The following is a 21,618-nucleotide window of genomic DNA, read 5'->3' on the forward strand; positions in this document are numbered from 1 at the left end:
AAAAGGAATTAGAAGTGGAGGGAAGGAAAAGGGAGACTATGACACTAGGAGAAAAGGAGAGGGGGAAGAGAAGCATGTACATAATAGGAGGAGGAATGTTGAGATGTAGACATCAAGGGAAGAGAACCATACTTTATTTGAAAGAAGGGATGAGAGGGAAATATCAAAATACTAGCTAGGTGGCTTTACAAGAATGAGCGTGTCTCATCAAGGAATAGCCCCTTCCTTTTATAGCCAAGAGAGGGGGTCTCTCCTCATTAATGTATCCTCCCACATGCATGGTGTGTGTGGAAAAGTCTCCCATGTGGGCTAGGCGGTTACGCACTCTCAATTGTGTGCGACAACCCTTTGCCTCAATTTTCCACATAAATCAAGCCCCATATCTCAAGTCTATGATACTCCCTTGGTCTCTTTCCAATTTTATAATATGTTCAAATCTCTAGGAGGACAAGTGGAGGGTTGGCACAAGGAATCTTGCCACCTCATCCTACTTTCCCCATTATTTAACTAGCTCTCTTGGTCCTTCTATACCTCCCCCACATGGGCCTATCCCATATGGAGGGAATAACTCAATATAATATCTATCTCCACCTATTTTATATTGCTTCTCCCATGGACTTTGAGCCATATCTCACTAAATGCAGCCTAGGTGGAGGGGTGGCACATGGAGGAGCCATGCCACCTTGCATTTTATAATATTACTATCATGGATTATGTACAACACACCTTATGGGTCCTCTTACATGGAAGGGTGGCACATGGTCATGCCCTGCCACCTCAACCTTGGGCCCTATGCACACCATATTTTATTATACTATTGTCACATATACAAACACACATACATATTAATGCCTTTTTCCTTAGACAATTTTATCCATAACAGTTCCCCCCCCCAGGCAGGGAATGCACAGCATTTCCATGCCTGGGACCATCACGCACAAAGAAAGGCTTGAGGTAACGCTTGTTGATCACCTTCTTGCCATATGGTTCATGCAGCTCCTGAACTTGTACAGACCCATTGCTACGTTCTTTGATGACTTTGTATGGACTAGCCCACAGTGGCAGAAACTTCTTATCCATTTGGTGGTCCAATCTATTATCAAAGCATAGCACAACATCCCCCTCAGCAAAGTGTCTTCCCCATCCCTTGCGAATCTTAGCATCCAATCGGGCCTTTTGTCGATTCTTTTGGATCTCTGTTTGGTGTAGTGCAAGGCGTCGGGTCTCATCTAACTTCTCAAGTTGTACCAATCTGGCCTCTACATGTTCATCTTCTGTCATCCTCTGTTCCTGTGCCAATCTCAAGGCCGGAATCTCTATCTCTAGTGGTAAAACTACCTCAGTACCATACACCAACTCAAAAGGAGTGTGACCTGTAGATGTTTTATGAGTGATGTTGTAAGCCCACACTACTTCAGTGACTTTCTGATCCCATTGGCTCCTGTTCCCTGCGGCCATCTTTCCCATGGTTTTATAAAGGAGGCCATTGGTCCGCTCTGTTTGACCCATGGATGCTGGATAATAGATGCTAGAAGTGTGATGATCAATACCCATGCGATCCATGAGTAACTCCACTGCTTCATTTAAGAATGGACTCCCATGGTCAGAGACTATCTCCATGGGTGTCCCAAACCTTGTGCAGATACGTTCAAATATGAAATTTGAAACTGCCTTGCCATTTGCAGCAGAGAGGGCGATAGCTTCAGCCCACTTAGTGACATACTGAGTGGCTACCAAAAGATACTTCTTTTTGCGGGCAGTCATGGGCAAGGGCCCGACAAAATCTATTCCCCACTTCTGAAACGGATGGATGGACATCACTAGGTGATGTTGCCCGGGACGCAAATCCTTCCTACCGAAGAATTGACATGGTTCACAGGTTTTGCAATACAAAGTGACATCCTTGAACAAGGTCGGCCAATAGTACCCAGCATGTAAAATCTTCTTAGCTGTATAGTCACTGGCATAGTGGCCTCCACAAAATCCATCATGATAATGCTTCAATACCTTAGGCACTTCATCTGCATCAATGGCTCGTCTGAGTACCCCATCCATGCCTTAACGATACAACACCCCATCAAGGAGGGTGTAGCGCCTACTATCTCTGCGGATCTTCTTTCTCTCATAGCTAGTACTTTCTGAAGGAAAGGAGAAAGCAGTCAAAAACTTGTAGATACCACCATACCAAGGATCCCCAACTTCTATGGCTGCTACAAGGGTTACATCAAGGCACTTCTCTAAATCAATCAAAGCATTCTTCAAGTTGGAACAACCCCCTTTTACAATTTTGAAAGAAAAATCATATTCTTGTAGAACTGCCAACCATTTGGCCAACCGGCCCATGGGATTTGGTGATTGAAGAACCTGCTTTGCAAGACCAGTGCCAGTGAGTATAAAGAAGGACGTCCCAGCCACATAATGCTTAAATTTCTCAATGCAAAACACCAAAGTCAATGCATGCTTGTCAGCCTCTGAATAGCGTCGCTCAGTGTCGAGCAATTGTCGAGAAGCAAATCGAACAGGATACATGAACCGATCCTCCCCTTGCTGGAGAAGAATACCTGCCAGAGTGTGCTCACCAAACCCAGGATTGATATAGAAGGTCTTTGACTAGTCTGGATTGCGCAGAATGGGTTCTGAAGCCAGAGCATTCTTGATTTGTGCAAATCCATGATCACAATCCTCATCCCAAGAGAAATCAACCCCATCTTTTAATAGCATAGTCATGGGCCGTGTCAAAGCAACATATTGATCAATGAAGCGGCGATAGTATCCTGCTAGATTGACAAATGAGCGTACATGACGTTTGGTTGTAGGTGCGGAGAGCTTGAGGATGGCTTCTACCTTCTCGGGGTCAGGCTTGATGCCCTCGGATGAGACAACATGTCCCAATAACCTCCCTTGAGTGGCTCCAATGGTGCATTTCTCAGGGTTGAGACTGCCATTTGCATCATTGACCCTTTGGAAGGCCAATCTAACCTTCATGATGTGCTCCTTACGTGACGAGAATATACAGAAATCATCTAAAAACACCTCCAAGAAATCCCCCAAATAAGGAGCAAACACCATCTGCATAAATCTTTGAAAGGTAGCAGGAGCATTGGTGAGGCCAAATGGCATTACTTTGAATGCAAATGTCCCCCAGGGCGTGGCAAATGTGGTTTTAAGCACATCTTCCTTGGCAATTCTGATTTGATAAAACCCAGAGTAACCATCACAGAAAGTATACATCTCATGACCACTTACCTTCTCAAGAATGAGGTCTTGAAAGGGCAGAGGATGATGATCCCTCTTGGTGGCAACATTGAGCTTCTTATAGTCGATGCAAACCCGCCACTTGTTGTTTTTCTTTGGGATGACTACCACTAGTGAAACCCATTCAGTATTGTGAACTGGAACAATAAACCCCGCCTCTACAAGCTTCTGCAACTCTGAGCGCAAAGCATCGGTCTGTAAGGGCCCTAATCTCCGATACTTCTGAGCCACAGGCTTCACATCAGGCTTCAGCTCTATCTTGTGCTCTATGGCAGTCACATGGCGAAGGTGGTGGTAGCTAGTTGCAAAGAGGTCAGGGAAATCTTTGAACATTTCAAGAAACTCATCTTTCTCCCTTGGAGTGAGATCTGGAGAAAGCATTGATTCGAGCTGTTGAGGACTAGCTGTTATCTTTTCTGCAGGTGGCAGGGTCGAAGACACCCCCATCATGTAAACTTCATCCTCTGAGAATTCCTCCCCCCCGTCTGATTCTTCCATGGACTCAGACACTGAGGATGAGAGAGTATCACTGTCATGCTCCTCTTCTTCTTCCGGTTCCATGGCACCAGGTTGCACTGGGATCTTCTCCTTGGAAGCACCAAAAGACATGTGTCATGTCTTCCAATAGCTGACTGCATCACTTTTTCTCAACCATGGTCTCCCGAGTATGGCTGGGTAACTTCTGCCTGTATCTTCAATGTCCACTACATAGAAATTGACAGTGGTGGTCAACCCATTGACAGTGATGGGCAAATCCTCAATGACTCCCATGGTGGCGAGTCGTCGACCATCTGCTACCTTGATTCGAGTGGAGGAACGCCTTGTACATTTCAAATTCAATTTCTTCATGATTCGGGGCACCATGATATTACATGCAGCTCCCCCATCAACACACACATTTTTGACACGGCAATTATCTATGATGACATCTACTGTATGCGGGTGCCGATCAATTTCTTCAGAGATAGAAGATACCTCTCGTACCTTTTCATTTTTCTTGCTCTTCCTTGTTGAGAGACCTTGCTGCAGCTCACGTCTCACCTTAGGGCTTAATGCTATTAGTTGAGGGAGTGTGATGCTCAAAGACCGATGAGCAAGGTCCTGAACGACCGAATAGTCCTCTTGCCCTGAGCCGATGGGAAAGTCCGAGGGTGACCACTTACTCCTGCGAGATCTTTTAGTCTTCTCGGTTGGTGGGTCTGCCATCTCAGCATCTGAGGGCTCTGAGAAGGACACCTTCCTGGGGCGGCCCGGTCCACGGTGTGGAGAGGGGTCCGACGTGGCACGACTTCTTTTCCCGAGATCAAGGATCTCTACATCAGAATCCTCAGTGCCCGACTCACTTAGAAGATTCACCCTTGGAATATTGGGGCATTCTGTGCGATAATGACCCTTCTGGTGGCACTCGTAGCATACAACATTAGCACGGTCTCTTGGAGGGCGGTTGGCTTGATTTCTGATGCCCACCATCTCAAGCCGAAGTCATTCAGGGCCTTGGCTAGGTCATTGACTCCAGGTTCTGTTGCAGGGGGGGCCTCTTTAGTAGGAGGGGCCATGGGAGTAGAGAGGAGGGGGGCTCGTGGGCGAGGCTGGGGAAATCTTTGAGGCGGAGGGTGAGGATATCCACCTTGTTGAGGGTAAGCATCTAAGGGAGGACCATACATTTGAGGTGGAGGCAGTGGATACATCCTTGATGAGGGGTGGGGGTATGCCCCTGAGTTAGACCCCCCAGGTTGTTGTTGCAGGAATTGAGGGGGTTGCGGAGGGACAATCATCTTCTTTGAAGTGGGGTCAGACTGAACTTTATCAAACTTTTGAGCAATCTCATGTGCTAGCACCATAGTTTCTGGATTCTCCCATTTAAGCTTGAGGCGGAATTCATCACTCGCTCCTGCTACAAGGTAGCCCAACACATGCTAAGTCATTCCAGCTCGAAACCTGGCATTGTCCTCCTGTGTGGCAATCAAACGGTCCAGGAGCACGGCCGCTCGATCCACATATCGACATGCCGTCTCACCTTCTGACTGCTTCAAGTTTGCCACCTGCAGGTACACATTCTCCGGCTCCTCTTCTTTGCCGAAATACTCAATCATTGCTGCTGTCAACCTTGGCCAGCTTTGGCGAATGTCTTCGGTTTGCTTCTCATACCACACTTGAGCCAAACCCTCTAGAAATGTGGGAAGAACCAATAGCCATCTGTCTTCAGTAAGAAAGTTGAGAGAAACACAACGGCGCTTGAAGGCCACGAGATACTCATTTGGATTTTCTTCTACCCGTCCACAAAACATGGGAATGTCAGCCATGCTTGGAAGATGGAAAAGAGGGGCTTATCTATGGACGAACAATAGTAAGAGGAAGCTTGAACTGAAAATCGGGTGAAGATACATCCAAAAAGCACACATAGGCGGGGTAGGGTGTGACTGGTGTAGTGTGAAATATTACACGAGAAGAATCTTCAGCATAGAATAGCACATAGACAATCTTAAAAGGACCAACCCTCATGATATCACCTCGATCATTACAAGCGAGGGTTAGAGGCGCGGCGTTGCATGAGGTTGTTCATCAAGGCAAACAAGAATGCCATGACAAATGTCAACAGTTGGAGAGCTTGCACATCACCTTCAGCTTCTTCCAGTTCTTGCAGTCGCCATGCTATTTCTTCAAGGGTGTGCGGTCTGGCATCCTTCTTTTGAGCAATGTCCTTGAGAACCCTCCTGATGATCTTCCGAAGTCGGTGAACTCGTATCAAGTATGCCCAACACTTAGTTTCATGATGACCACAACCTTTGCATTCCTTACAAATGATCACCCTCCTTCGTGGCTTGCGGCTTTGTTGGGGTGGTGCTTCGACTCGCGTCATGCGTGATTGAAGTACAAGCTTCACGTGCCAAGAAATCAGCAGCAAGATTTCGAGCTCGAGGGATATGCTGAATTTTTACCTCTTCAAATTGGTTGCAAAGTTCCAAGGCTTGTTGATGTCGTGGAACCAAGCCTTTGCTCCGCACCTTCCACCTTCCACTAACTTGTTCACACACTAGTTGAGAATCTTCTTGCACCTCCAATTGCTTGGCTTGATGTTCTTGTGCCTTTTGTAGCCCAAAAATGAGCGTCGAGTACTCAGCTTGATTGCAAGTACTTGCAGGTGAAGACTTGCTGTAACAATACTCTTCACCACCTGGTGAAGTGAGCTTCACACCCACGCCAGCCGCCTTGATCAAAGGTTTGTAAGCTCCATCAAATTGAAGAATCCAAGATGTCATCACACCAAAACTAAAATTCGGACATCCCAAGTTTCTCAGTAGTCCAAGATAGGTAGGAGGAGAGGGTGGGGAGAATTCAACACTTGAGCCAAACGTTCAGCACCAAATAAACTTGCAATCCTTTGTTGATAGTTTATCTTTAGCCCAAAAAGAATTACAATTTGAAGCTCAAAATGAGGCACAAAAGGCTGATTAAGTACAAATGGATTCCTTGGTCGAAACATTACCAACCATAGCCGAGGCCTAGAAACCTTTGTAATGAGATTGTGAATAAACCATTCAGGATGAGCTTTTCCACAGGAATCAACAAGCAAATGTGCCAAATCTCCCCCCAAGCTTGGGGAGCATCCCACCCTTCGATGAAGGACACCGTTTTAATTACCTCTGAAGCAGCAAGCAGTTCGATCACCGCACAATGAGTAGAAGTAAAATCAAAATCCTCCCAGCGTATCAGTAGTTCTTCACCATGAATCATCCACGGTGTATCATTCCACCTGTCATCTCCTTCAATAATGCACTGGACAATCAGCCGTTGAAGGTCGACATGAAGATCAAGGAAGACATCTCGTGCATTGGTAGCTGTAAGGTGCGGAGGAACAGGCACCAACTCCTTAAACGCATCGAGAAGTGACATAAATGTCCACCCTTCTCGTGTGGCGTGCGTCCGTGAAGTGAGCTTGGAGAAGTTCTGAATCGGCGATCTAGCAAGAGATGTGGATAGAGCACATAAAATGAAGTATTTTTTCTTTTTACAGCAAGAGCAAACTCCCTATGGTCAGAGAGTTACAGTTCCCGCGATTTCAATATATGAACAAAAATCATTACATTTTTACCACTTCCAACTTGTTGGCCCAATGATAAGACTTTCTTTTGTGAAGGGGGAGGTCTTGGGTTCCAATCCTACTCTTTAATAAAAAGAGAGGAGAGGAGAGGAGAAGGAGAAGAGAAAGAGAAGGAGAGGAAGAAGAGAGAGGGGGGCGCGGGATCTGCTGTTACAGTTTTACAGGGCAAACTATCTGCAACCAGAAGTCGCAGCAGTTCAGAGAACTGTCGTGCGGGTGAACGCAGAAAACTATCCGCGACCAGAAGTCGCAGCAGTCCATAGAACTGTCGCGCGGGTGAACGCAGAAAACTGTCCACGACCAGAATTCGCAGCAGTCCAGAGAATTGTCGCGTGGGCGAACGCAGAAAATTGTCGCACAGGAGACGCACGAATCGAATGCATGCACAGTTGCCTAGAAAGAGCACAAATGGTATAGTTTTGTAGATGTAACCCGTACGAGTAGAAGATTCGCCACTAGCCGTGATCCCAGCAGCCACACCAAAACTTTTAGCTGGAAAGTTATCGAGACCAGAGGCTAGAGGCTAAGTATGGCGACGCTCAAAGGCCATAGAGAAAAGGAGATCATGAGGGCGAAGGGATGTCATAGGGGTGAAAAAGGAATTAGAAGTGGAGGGAAGGAAAAGGGAGACTATGACACTAGGAGAAAAGGAGAGGGGGAAGAGAAGCATGTACATAATAGGAGGAGGAATGTTGAGATGTAGACATCAAGGGAAGAGAACCATACTTTATTTGAAAGAAGGGATGAGAAGGAAATATCAAAATACTAGCTAGGTGGCTTTACAAGAATGAGCGTGTCTCATCAAGGAATAGCCCCTTCCTTTTATAGCCAAGAGAGGGGGTCTCTCCTCATTAATGTATCCTCCCACATGCATGGTGTGTGTGGAAAAGTCTCCCATGTGGGCTAGGTGGTTACGCACTCTCAATTGTGTGCGACAACCCTTTGCCTCAATTTTCCACATAAATCAAGCCCCATATCTCAAGTCTATGATACTCCCTTGGTCTCTTTCCAATTTTATAATATGTTCAAATCTCTAGGAGGACAAGTGGAGGGTTGGCACAAGGAATCTTGCCACCTCATCCTACTTTCCCCATTATTTAACTAGCTCTCTTGGTCCTTCTATACCTCCCCCACATGGGCCTATCCCATATGGAGGGAATAACTCAATATAATATCTATCTCCACCTATTTTATATTGCTTCTCCCATGGACTTTGAGCCATATCTCACTAAATGCAGCCTAGGTGGAGGGGTGGCACATGGAGGAGCCATGCCACCTTGCATTTTATAATATTACTATGATGGATTATGTACAACACACCTTATGGGTCCTCTTACATGGAAGGGTGGCACATGGTCATGCCCTGCCACCTCAACCTTGGGCCCTATGCACACCATATTTTATTATACTATTGCCACATATACAAACACACATACATATTAATGCCTTTTTCCTTAGACAATTTTATCCATAACAATACACACACACACACACACACACACACACACATATATACACATATAGATATATATGTATGTATATACATACATATATACATAATTACATACATACAGCAAAATTAGGACCCCATTGGTTGCCTATTTCATGCATTTTGTTGTCTCATGAGCATAAGAACAAGCACTTGTGTTCTTTACCTTTCTTTGCAATGGGGGTCTTGATTTTCGGGGGGTATGCCAAAAATTGATCAACAACATTATTTGATGAATATAGTTTTGGTTGATGGAGAAAATGGACATGAAAACCATCTAAATTGGATCTTTCCGTTCGATTTGATATATGACATTACCCCATTTGGATATGCAAGTCCAAAGATACGAGGTACTACTTTTAGGGCCTGAATGCCTAAAATAGGCAGTGCGTTAACGCGCTGTCTATTTCATGCATTTAGGCCTCAAAACTAGGACCCCATTGTGTTGCCAATGGGGTCCTACTTTTGAGGCCTAAATGCATGAAATAGGCAGCGTGTTAACGCGCTACCTATTTTAGGCATTCAGGCCCTAAAAGTAGGACCCCATATCTTTGGACTTACAAATCCAAATAGGATCATGTCATATATCAAATCGAATGACAAGAACCAATTTAGATGGTTTTCATGTCCATTTTCTCCATATATCAAAATTGTATGCATCAATATATACATCAATATATACATATATGCATCAACATATACATATACACATATATATACATACATACATACATACATACATACATACATACACACACACACACATACATACATACATACATACATACATATATATATATATATATATATATACACACACACATATATATATATGTATGCATGTATGTATGTACATACATATATACATACATACATACAAACATCAAAAGTAAGACCCCATTGGTTGCCTATGTCATGCATTTTTTGTTTCATGAGCATAAGAACAAGCACTTGTGTTCCTTACCTTTCTTTGCAATGGGGGTCTTGATTTTGGTGGGGTATGCCAAAAATTGATCAACAACATTATTTGATGCATATAGTTTTAGTAGTTTTAGTACACATACATACATACATGTGTGTGTGTGTACATACATACATGGATGCATGCATGCATGCATACATACATACATACATACATACATACATATTGATGCATATAGTTTTACTAGATGGGGAAAATAGGCCCCACTCCGATTTTTGTGGAGAGACACAACTAGACAAATAGAGCAAGTCCAAGGGGTTGCTAGGGACACCCCCCCGGCAAATGGAGATGCCCGGTATGCAATTTTAGCACCAATTTTGGGATGTAAGCTACATAGTCATGTCGAAAAAAAGTTGTCAATTCTTGCATTAAATGTAGGGTGGTGAATATATCCTATTCCGTCATGGGGCTGGAGAAGACGGAGGCAAAAAATTGAACCTCCAAAAAGACTTCTTTTATCAGTCTATGGGGACCGGCTCTTACTAGTGTTGAGAGTGGACAAGACAGCTACCGTTGGTGTGATATGGGAATCTCCCAGTCTGCAATTTTAGCACCAAGTTTGAGATGTAAACTACATAGTCAAGTCCAAAAAAGTTGTGTCAATTCTTGCATTAAATGTAGGGTGATGAATATATCCTATTTTATCATGGGGCCTGTAGAAGACGGAGGGAAAAAATTGAACCTCCAAAAAGACTTCTTTTACTGGTCTATGGGGCCTAGCTCTTACTAGCATTGAGAGTGGACAAGATAGCTACCACTGGTGTGATATGGGAATCTCCAAGTCTCAAGTTTTGGGGTACATGAAATTAGATCATGCTAACGGTAACTCTAAGAGGTTCCAAAGGCAGGCAACATTCTTCATCATGGCTAACTCAAATGCAAGGCAGTGAAAATGCTAGGAGACTTGCTAGGTAGCATTGATTTTGGGAAGGGATATGATGATACTTTGTTGTGTTATGTAGGATATTAATTTCCATTAAATTTGGGACATGTTAGATATAACTTCATAAAATCTTAAGTCATGAAATTAATACATTACAAGTTCAAGCATAAATAATAGTCGTGAAGTTAATGCATTAAATATTCAAGCCTAAAGAAGAATTAATCAAGACCTAATGCACCGTACCAGAGACTTTGGCCTTACCCTCATTCCATAGATTTGCCAACATAAGGCCAAAATTTTCATTCTTAAGAATATGTGGAAAGACCTTACATTTGGCCCACTTTTGGTGAAAAATTTTCATTCTAAAGAATAGGTGGAGTGAAATTGTGTTTGATAAATACAAATCAATGCTCAAGTTTGGACATAAATAAAGGTATCCTTTTGAAGATATTGGAACACATGAGAGAAATAATATTGAAGATACATGAATTTTTAGACATACTATTAAAGACAAATGAACATATAATGGATGAAATCCTATTGATGATACATGAATTTTCAATAGAACTGTTATTCAAAGATTTGATGGATTGAATGTAGCTTTAATACATTATCCCTTTTACAAGGGTGTTTGATTTTGAGGCTTGAAACATAAGAATGAATCTGTGTTGAAGCCTAGTGGTTTGTTAAGGATATGTGAAACTTAAAGTAAAAGTACTTACAATGGAAGGGATTATATCAAGATCCTATTAAGGACATGTGAACATATAGTAGAATAATTCTACATAAAATCAATGGATCAAACTTAATGGCTCAAAAGCAAAAAAGGATGATAGTGCAACCTAGGGGCTACTCTATGGCACTATGGCAGTAATCTTTGTAGTTACTATCAAAGGTAGTGTAACTTTTTTGTCAAGGAAAGAGACGCGAACCACTCCACATGACCTAGATCTGTATGACCTAGGTTGCACCGACTTGTTTCTTTCATGGATAAAAAGTGACCCTTAGGTGATGCTATAGCACTTTCTTTTTTGGTCCATTATTATAGCACAATTGGGACCTTTTGACCTAATACTAGCTACCCATCAAATATTTGTTGTAGATGTTAGGGGTAATTACCAAACTACTAGTGGTAGTTTTATCACCACCATTAGTAATTTTATTTGAGTGTTCCTTAATGGTAGTTCTCCTACTACTACATACAATATTACCAATAGTAGTCCTAATCCCAATGATAGTACACATAATATTATTACGACCATCCAACTTTAATCATCATTATATCTATGAATGCATATATATAGGTCTATCTATATCTATACCTATTTATTCCTCATCCAATATGTTTGCATTTATTTTTGGTGCTTTGCTTACTTTGAAACTAAAGATAATGTGATTTCATTATTGTTTGCATTCTTGTCAAACATGAGGAGCTGGAATGCATAAGAGTTGGGAGGCACATTATAATTTTTGTGCAGATTTGAGCCATTGAATAGCCTATTGATTCTGATTGTTTTCTTTCTTATTAAATCCTTAATTTGGTTATTTCACACCGAACATCGCCATATCAATTCATATTTTTTTTGTTCTAGTAATGTCCTATCGCAGCATAGTCTAGGGTTGATCATACAAGATAAATGCGTGCTCACATTTAATATATTTTTGAGAGTCAGAGGATAGTGGATGTAGACTACAAAATCATCACTTTGAATAAATTTGGCAAGATTCTTCTGATAGAAGTAATAATTTCTATTGCACTAATGATGAAAGAAAATATCAAAAGGTTGACACAAGGCTCAAAATCACACTGGTGCTACTAGGCTTAATAGTCGTAGGCTAGTAGTAGTACTAGTGTATTTACTAAGTAATGTGCGTGCCTCTCCTCATTAAAATTCATAGTCTTCAAAAATATATAATACATAAGTCAAAATATTCTAATTAGTTTTATCATCCTAATGTTGAAACTGACTTAAATTCATAGTCTTCAAAAAGGTATAATACATAAGTCAAAATATTCCAATTAGTTTTATTGTCCTCATGTTGAAACTGACTTTCTCTTCCTTTGTCTCCTACGAGCTTCAAACCTTTAATCCATTAATCTCTCAAATAGTAAGAATGGTCTTGTATTAAGAGGCGATGATATCTAAAGTGATCTACAAATACTAAGAATGGTCTTATATTAAGAGGTGATGATATCTCAAGTGTTATACAAACCGTAAGAATGGTTTTGTATTAAAAGGTGATGATATCTCAAGTGTTCTACAAATAGTAAGAATGGTTCAAGTGTTCTACAAAAGTATTAGGTACCTCTTAGTGGCTAAAGGGAAGGAGTGATGATATCTCAAGTGTTCTACAAATAGTAAGAATGGTCTTGTATTAAGAGGTGATGATATCTCAAGTGTTCTACAAATAGTAATAATGGTTTTGTATAAGGAGGTGATGATATCTCAAGTGTTCTATAAAACTATTAGATACCTCTTAGTGGTTGAAGGGAAGGGGTTGGAAGTATGGGCAAAATCTCTAGGAACTACAGGATGGTTGCAAGAACAATTTTGAATGTCATAAATGACACTTGGGTTTTTCAACATATGGGTGAACTATTTTTAAACATTTTCTTTCATGGTTGATAACACTTTTAATAAGAAGAACCATTTTGAATGTTATAAGTGTTGATGCAATCCCATGCTATGAAGTCTACAGACAGTTTTTTTTCCCCGCATATGGGTGAAGTGATGTTTACATTACTAAGTTCAACATATCAAGCAACACATTTGTTTTGATTATTGAAGGAGTTTGATAATAAGACCCATTTCAAATGCAAAAGATTTGTTGTATCAGTAATGGAATCCGCTTTGGAGTGGAAATTCGGTTTCTTTCAAACCCACATATTATTATTGCATAATGTGAGTGTGGCTCCAATTGGAAGTTAAGGTAGACTATAATTCGCAATATTGGTATAGTTACACATAGTAACATAAGTTATATTTTCGAGAATCTTCCCAAATGGTGGTTTCCACAAAGCTATGTTGAGTACCTCGATAAGGAAATTGTAGAAAAGCTCGCTCGCTTTTCCTCGCTCGCTCTATCGACTGCCTCCAGGTAGCACAGCCAGAAGTGCAAGAGTGCATTGTCTCAGATTGAGACGCCCTTCGCGGTGTGGCGCGTTATTTTTCTGATTCGAGGCCTTTTTGAGGCCCTTTTTGAAGGCGGAAGTTCTTCGCAGGCACTCTTAAAAAGGCCCTGTTTTTGCTGTGTGACCACTGCTCGGCTGGTCGGTGAAAAGTTGCCACAGAAATTGCATCGTATGCCTGTGTGCAGAGATATTGGGAGTTGGAGAATCATGCTTGTTGCCTGTTGATGCAAAATTGTCACTAGGAAGTGACTGTGTGGTCAAATACCACTTTCGTCAGTTTTGCAGATCTGCCCGTGTGAGGCAAAAGCTATGTTTTTTGCTGTGACAGAATATTTTGCAGTGTTCTGTAATGGCGTCTGATTCTCTTTCACAGATTGTCACTGAAAAGCTTGACAAGAACAACTTCCAGGCATGGAAGTTTAGAATGACGAATTTCCTTATGGGAAAAGGCTATTAGGAGTTCACTACAGGAAATGAAGAAGAACCAGTTCTTCCTAATGTTCCCAATCAACAGGAAATGCAAGCATTTAAAGGATGGCATGAGAGAGCCAGAAAAGTTATGTACTGGCTGTCTATCAGTATTTCGGATTCTATGATTGTGCATATTCAGGATGCAAGTACGCCAAAGGAGGCATGGGATACTTTGGCAAAAATGTACAGCACAAATACGCAAGCCAGGAAAATGCAGCTCAAACAGGAGTTGCACAATGTGCAGAGAGAAAATTTGAGCATAAATAACTACCACATGAAGGTGAAGAAAATTGCAGATGCACTTGCTTCCATTGGGTCGCTAATGGAAGATGATGATCTAGTTTCTATGACCTTGAATGGTCTAGGAAAGGATTATGCATAGTTCCGGACATCCATTGCCGTCCGTGAAAAATTTCGTGATTTTGAAGAGTTGTTTGCTCTTCTAATTTCAGAAGAGCAGAGAAATGGGGGTGCATCTTCTTCAGGAGGAACTTCGAAAGAAACTGTCTTCTACTTCTACTCAAATGCTGGAAGAGGTAGAGGCAGAGGTAGAGGAGGCCGATCTGCAGGCCGTGGTAGAAATCAGAATATGCAACAAACTCAAGAAAGCCAGTCCTATGGAGGAGGACGTGGTAACTCTAGAGGCAGGGGGAGCCAAAGAGGCCGTGGTGGATGGCAGAGAGGCCAAAATGCAATGACATTATGAATGGAAAATTGCAGCAAGGGAATTATGCATCTTCTAGTAGACACGGTGATGACAGAAATGAGCATCTATTTATGGTGCAGCACATGACCAATTCTGTGACAAGTGCAGAAGAACGAAATGATGTGTGGTATGTTGACTCAGGTGCGTCAAACCACATGACAGGTCATGCAGAGTGGATGCAGGATGCAAGGAAAATGAAAAAACCAGGATTTGTGGAGACTGGTGATGATACTGCACATCATATTGTGTAGATTGGTACAAAGGAATGTGCAGATTGGTAAAATTCCTTTGTCTATGCAGGATGGGAAAAAGAAATACCTGTCTGATGTATTTCATGTCTCGAACATCACCAAGAACCTGGTTTCTATTGGTCAAATGGTTGAGTAGGGCTTGCAGGTCAAATTTAATCCTCATGGATGCTTTGTTGAGGATATGAAAAATAACGGTCGCTTGATAGCAAAAGGAAAGAAGAAAGGCAGGATGTTTACGTTGGATGCGGACATGCTTGAATTGAGTGCAGCAATGTTTGCACATGGGACTGGTGTAGTTGCAGATATTGATATCTGGCATAAACGCATTGGTCATGTTAATATACAACGACTTAAATCAATGCAAGCCCAAAATATTATTGCAAGATTGCCTAAATTCAAGGTTGCAAAAATGCATAAGGTTTGTGAAGCCTGTCAATTTGGAAAACAGGCAAGGAAACCATTTCCTAGGCATGTTCAAGAGAGTAAAAAGCCATTGGAATTAATCCACTTTGATGTGTGGACTACTAAAGTTGCATCTATTGGAGGCTATCACTATTTTGTCACATTTATTAATGACTTCAGTAGAAAACTTTGGGTGTATTTTATGAAAAAGAAAAGTGAAGTATTTGGGCACTTCAAAGCTTTTAAAGCTATGGTTGAAAAAGAAATAGGCCTGCAAATAAAATGCCTAAGGTCAGATGGAGGGGGAGAGTACCTCTCAAATGAGTCTGCAAGGTTCCTGCAGGAGCATGGCATAAAGCAGCAATATTCATGCAGTCATACCCCACAGCAAAATGGACTTGCAGAAAGGAAAAACAGGCATATTGGAGAGGTATCTCGGGCTATGCTAAATGAAAAAGATCTACCAGATTATTATTGGGCTGAAGCAGTTGCTACAACAGTTTACATAATGAACAGGACTCCCACTACAGCAATACATGGCATGACGCCAGAGGAGATGTATACTAGTAGGAAACCAGACATTTCTCATTTGAAAATTTTTTGTTGCATTGCCTATGTTCATGTGCCAGACGAGTTGAGGTCCAAGTTGGATCCAAAAGCTGAGAAGTGCGTCTTAATTGGTTATTCTCTGCAGCAGAAAGGATATAGATGCTATAACCCTTCTTCTCATAAGTTTACAGTGAGTAGAGATGTTTTTGATGAGATGAGTAGCTGGTATAAACCAGTAAATGTGATGATTGATGTAGATGCACAAAATGGTAATGCTGCACAGAATTCACAGCAGCAATCACAAAATATCAGTGGACCTGCAGTGTCCTCTAGCAGTGGTTCACATACTTCGCCATGGATAGGCAGATTGAGATCAGGAGAATCTCCTCAAAGCAATGCAGATAGTGGTACGCAGGTATCACGAAAAGGAAAAGAGAAGGTAGATCAGCCCATGTTTGATGTGAATGCAGGTCACTCTTATGTGGATGGTGAATCCAGTGGCTCAGAACAGAGCATTGATGATGAGTTGGGTATTCCTTCTGTTGTTACACCTGGAGTAAGGAAGACCAGGGATGTTTTGAGAGCACCTGGAAGTGAGCCTATTTTGCGCAGGTCTACCAGAGCTAGGTATCTTGTGGATAGGCTGAAATATGATGGATTTACAGCCATTCACTATGCCTATATGGTCAAAGTGATACAGGAACCAGAACCTACTTCTTTTGAGCAAGCCATGGGAAATGAAAAATCGGAGAAAGCCATGGATGAAGAAATGGATGCCTTGGAAGCAAATGCTACATGGGAATTGGTGCCTTTGCCTAAAGACAAGAATGCAATTGGCTGTAAGTGGGTTTATAAGATCAAGCACAATGCAGATGGTTCTGTGTATAGATACAAGGCAAGATTAGTTGTCAAGGCGTATGCACAAACATATGGCATTGATTATGAAGAAACATTCAGTCCGGTTGCAAGGATGGCAATTGTAAGAGTAGTCATTGCTATGGCTGCATCAAAGGGATGGTCTTTACATCAGATGGATGTAAAGAATGCCTTCTTGCATGGTGATTTGCAAGAAGAGGTCTTTATGGAGCAACCACCAGGTTATGTTCATGCTATTTATCCTGAGTTTGTTTACAGGTTGAAGAAAGCCTTGTATGGCTTGAAGCAAGCACCTAGAGCATGGTCTGACAAGATAGGACAGTATCTTGTCACTATTGGCTTTCAGATTTCCAAGGCAGATTTCTCACTCTATGTGAGAAAAACAGAGAGAGGTATTATGCTGCTTGTCATTTATGTTGATGATTTGATCATCACAGGTGATAGTGATGAAGATATCCTTCATGTGAAAATGCTATTGAAGCAGAAGTTTGAGACGAAGGATTTGGGAGAGCTGCGTCATTGAGGTGATTAGATCACCAAGTGGGATACAGCTCTTTGTAGAGGCAGTATGGATTGGACATGCTGTCCAAATATGGGATGACAGGCTGTAAGCCTATTTCAGTTCCTTTGGAGCAGAATGTGAAGCTGAGCACAGATGCAGGTGAGCTTCTGGAAGACCCTACTATGTACAGACGCATAGTAGGAAGTTTGATTTATATGACTATTACCAGGCCAGATCTAAGCTATGCTGTTGGAATTGTAAGTCAGTTTATGCAGGGTCCAAGGAAACCGCATTTGGATGCGGCTAGATGCATACTCAGGTATGTGAAGTCCACATTGCAGTATGGACTATTTTATGAGGCTGGGGTTCAGATACAGTTGCATGGATACACTGATGCTAATTGGGCTGGTAGTATTTCTGATAGACGATCTACTAGTGGATATGTGTTCTCTTTTGGGAGTGCTGTAGTCACCTGGAGCAGCAAGAAACAGCCTACAGTTGCCTTGTCGAGCACAAAGGTTGAGTACAGGGGCGCAGCAATGGCTGCATGTGAGGTAGCTTGGTTGCATAAGCTACTTTATGATATGCATCAGTCTACAGATGGGCCAGTTGTCATTTATTGTGACAACATGAGCAGTATACACTTGGCAAACAACCCAGTTTATCATGCTAGAACAAAGCACATTGAGGTGCATTATCACTATGTGCGGGAGAAGGTTTAACTAGGTCTTATTGATCTAGTTTCACAGAGAATCAGGTAGCTGACATATTCAAGAAGGCATTGGGCGCAGAGAAGCTGCGCAAGTTCAGAGACCTGCTTGGTGTGCAAGAATTGGGATTGAGCTCAAGGGGGAGTGTTGAGATATCGAGCTCCACTCGCAATATGCCAGGGTGACCGTTGTGCATTTATGTCACCGACTTGTTAGTTGCAGATGCGGTTGGTACACCGCCCATGAATAACAACTGGATGACAGCTATCCTTATCTACTCTAGTTTGTGGCTCAGTTAGTATGCCACATTAGTTAGTTGAGTTTGGTTTGAGACCCACATATAGGGTTCTTCTATTTCTTTGTACTAGAGTTCTTTTGGCTTTCACAACTAAGAAGAGGAAAACTATTTTCAGCCTCCACCTGTGTGTGTATTCCCCCATTGTGTATGTGAGAAAGCCGCAAGTGAGACTCCTTCCCTCTCTCCGACTATCTTCACATACAAAACTTATTGAATTTCTCCATTTGCTCTTTGCTCATCTTTCTTTTAATCCCTTTTCCTTGGGGAACCTCGCCAACCATGCGATCATCATCCTTGTTATGCCAAGCTTACGGCATATCGGGATCCGTGGATGCAAGAAACTCCGTGATATATACTAATGACTCTTGCACAAGCCATCCCTATGCCATGCTTGGCTTCTGGTCTTGCTCTTTGTCTTATAAATCCCTTCAAAGTTTTCATAAACCGCTCGAGAAAAAACATCCACCGACTATGAACGGTACCTGCAATAGCCACCTCATCAACTATGTGCACAAGCAAGTGGACTTGAGTTGTCATAATGCTCGAGAGAAAGTGCTTCTCAAGCAAGCATACGGCTTCAATGGATTCCACCCTAGCCTTCTCGATGCTCGATATGGAGATCTCTTTTTGAGATATCCACCAATTTCACATGCCCATGTAAGATATTTTCATAATCAATCTACAGATTATTTAGCTTAAATTGAAGAAAATGCAATCAATGCGATTTGATAGTAAGCATACCTCACAATACCACCGATCTTGAATATAGCATTTCTAACATCTTCTTGTAAGCACCCTTTTATTGTAATTGGGAGGATGAACTATCAAAGCAACAAAGAAGTCATGTCAATAATATAACATAATCATAATTACGCTAATGCATGACAATTATCGGTACACTAACTCTACAGCTTAGAATACCTGTAAGACCTTGTGCCAATCATGGGACTTGAGCCCACTAAGCTTATTGTCCTTTGAAAATGCTCCTTTCAAGCAATGCATGTACCCTATCGGTGTTTGAAAAGAGGCAATGTGCGCCTTGACTGCTACCTCCTCCCTCGTAGAGAGGATCCATGTTGCTTTTGGGAGGACAACTTTTCCCGAAGCATGTAGTTGGGGCCACAAACTAGACATCCTATTCACAGTACACAAGTCTTCTCACACTCCTCTCGAGTCTTTGGAACCAACAAAGTGTGCCCAAATAGTAACCCCCACATTCTTGAAGATATTGATTTGTAACTGACCCCAATAAGGAAGCTCATGAAAGATCGATAGCCTTTTCATACCAAGAGGAGGTTCCTCTCCATTTGCCCTCCAAGCTTGAAATCAGTCACTTGCCTTCAAATATGATGGTGGTGGATCAAGCTGACCTCCATGTGCGAGATGGTCCAACGGAAGGTATCGAGCATGACCTTCATAAACATTTTTCCTCATATGTTTGGAGTATCATGCAAGCGATTTCAAACCCGATCCACAAATAGGACAAGCATGGTACCCACTTGTAATAAGTCCTACACGTGTGCATGAATGTGTTAGTATAAGACATGTGTGCGAAAGAGAGTCATAAAAGCATAATCCTATATTATACATGTAGAGACACAACCACGTACCTGTGCACTCTCCATGTCCTAGGTAGTCATGCATGGTCTACATCAAGATACCCCTGACCAAAATATCATTGGTATGTTTAGGAGCTCTAGAAATATCAAAGACCTCCATAATATCTGTAACTCCTCTATCAAAGGTGCCATGTACACGTCCATATTTTTTGCCTTGTACTTTCCTGGCACAAGTAGTGCAAGCATGAGGTGTCCCTTTTTTATTGTTAGCCATGGTGGGATATTGTAATTCACCATGACTATGGGCCATGTCGGCCAAGATGTTGAGCATAACTCGAAAGGATTCACGCCATCCATGGCGAGCCCAAGATGTTAGTTGCGTGGCTCCCTCGCAAAGTCTGGCCACTGATTGTCTATGTGCTTCCAAGCTGCACAATTTGCAGGAATCCTCAATGTGTCATTAGTGGACTGATGAGATGCATGCCATGTCATCAACTCTGCTATGGATTTGCATCGGAACATGTGCTATATTCTCGCAATGATGGGAAAGTGTCTCAAGACTTTTATCGGTATCTACTCACCCTGCAAGTCATCTCTATATCATTGTTCTCCACATTTCAGAAAACTAGCCAAATCTTCATGCTCACGATGAAAGAGAATACAGTCATTACGGCAAGCATGGATGGTATCATAATCCATACCCACCATTGTTAGCATCTTCTTCGCTTCATCTCTTGATGCGAGCATGGTATTTGGTGTAGGCAACATCTTCTGGAGCAACCTATCACAATTCAAACATACATAGGCTTCGAATAATGATGATCTGGTACACTAATCCGTATATGATGATTCTCAAAACAAACAATATCCAAATAATGAGTCAAATTAATGCAAGAGCTAACCTCATTAAGGCCAAGACACTTGTATCTGACCACCCATACTTTACTTGTAGATTCAAGATTGAGAGACAAGCACGTAGTTTAGATGTGTAGTGCCCCTAAAAATAGAATCCATCATGTCGACCATACCCTCGTCATCATCTGGGAGACTATAGTCTTGCTCAAAGCGTGAAGGTATATGCCTACCCTCGTCAGGCTCCTCATCCTATTTTAAGATTCGTGTAAATATAAGATCTTGTCTCAAGGTTTCATATCATAATGGTATCCAATATTAACCACGAACTTAAATAGCTTTGACTTACCGATAATCCATCAACACGTGCAATACCAATGGTGGGTACTGGTTCGGCCTCCTCCCCATATATCCATAAGTGGCGCATGATAATATGACATTGATGTCGTACTTCTCACTTGCAATGAGCGCAATGATAATACAACCTCTTCGTAAGCCACTTTGTGCTCTTGGGCGTTGGCGCATCATCTAACGAGCTTCCACTCATCCCTTCCATCTACACACTTATAAAATCACAACATAAGTTGCAAGGAAATAT

Source organism: Dipteris shenzhenensis, chromosome 17 (assembly GCF_047967505.1).
Source record: "Dipteris shenzhenensis isolate YYH24624 ecotype China chromosome 17, Dip_SZ_1.0, whole genome shotgun sequence".
In the NCBI taxonomy this organism is placed as follows: Eukaryota; Viridiplantae; Streptophyta; class Polypodiopsida; order Gleicheniales; family Dipteridaceae; genus Dipteris; species Dipteris shenzhenensis.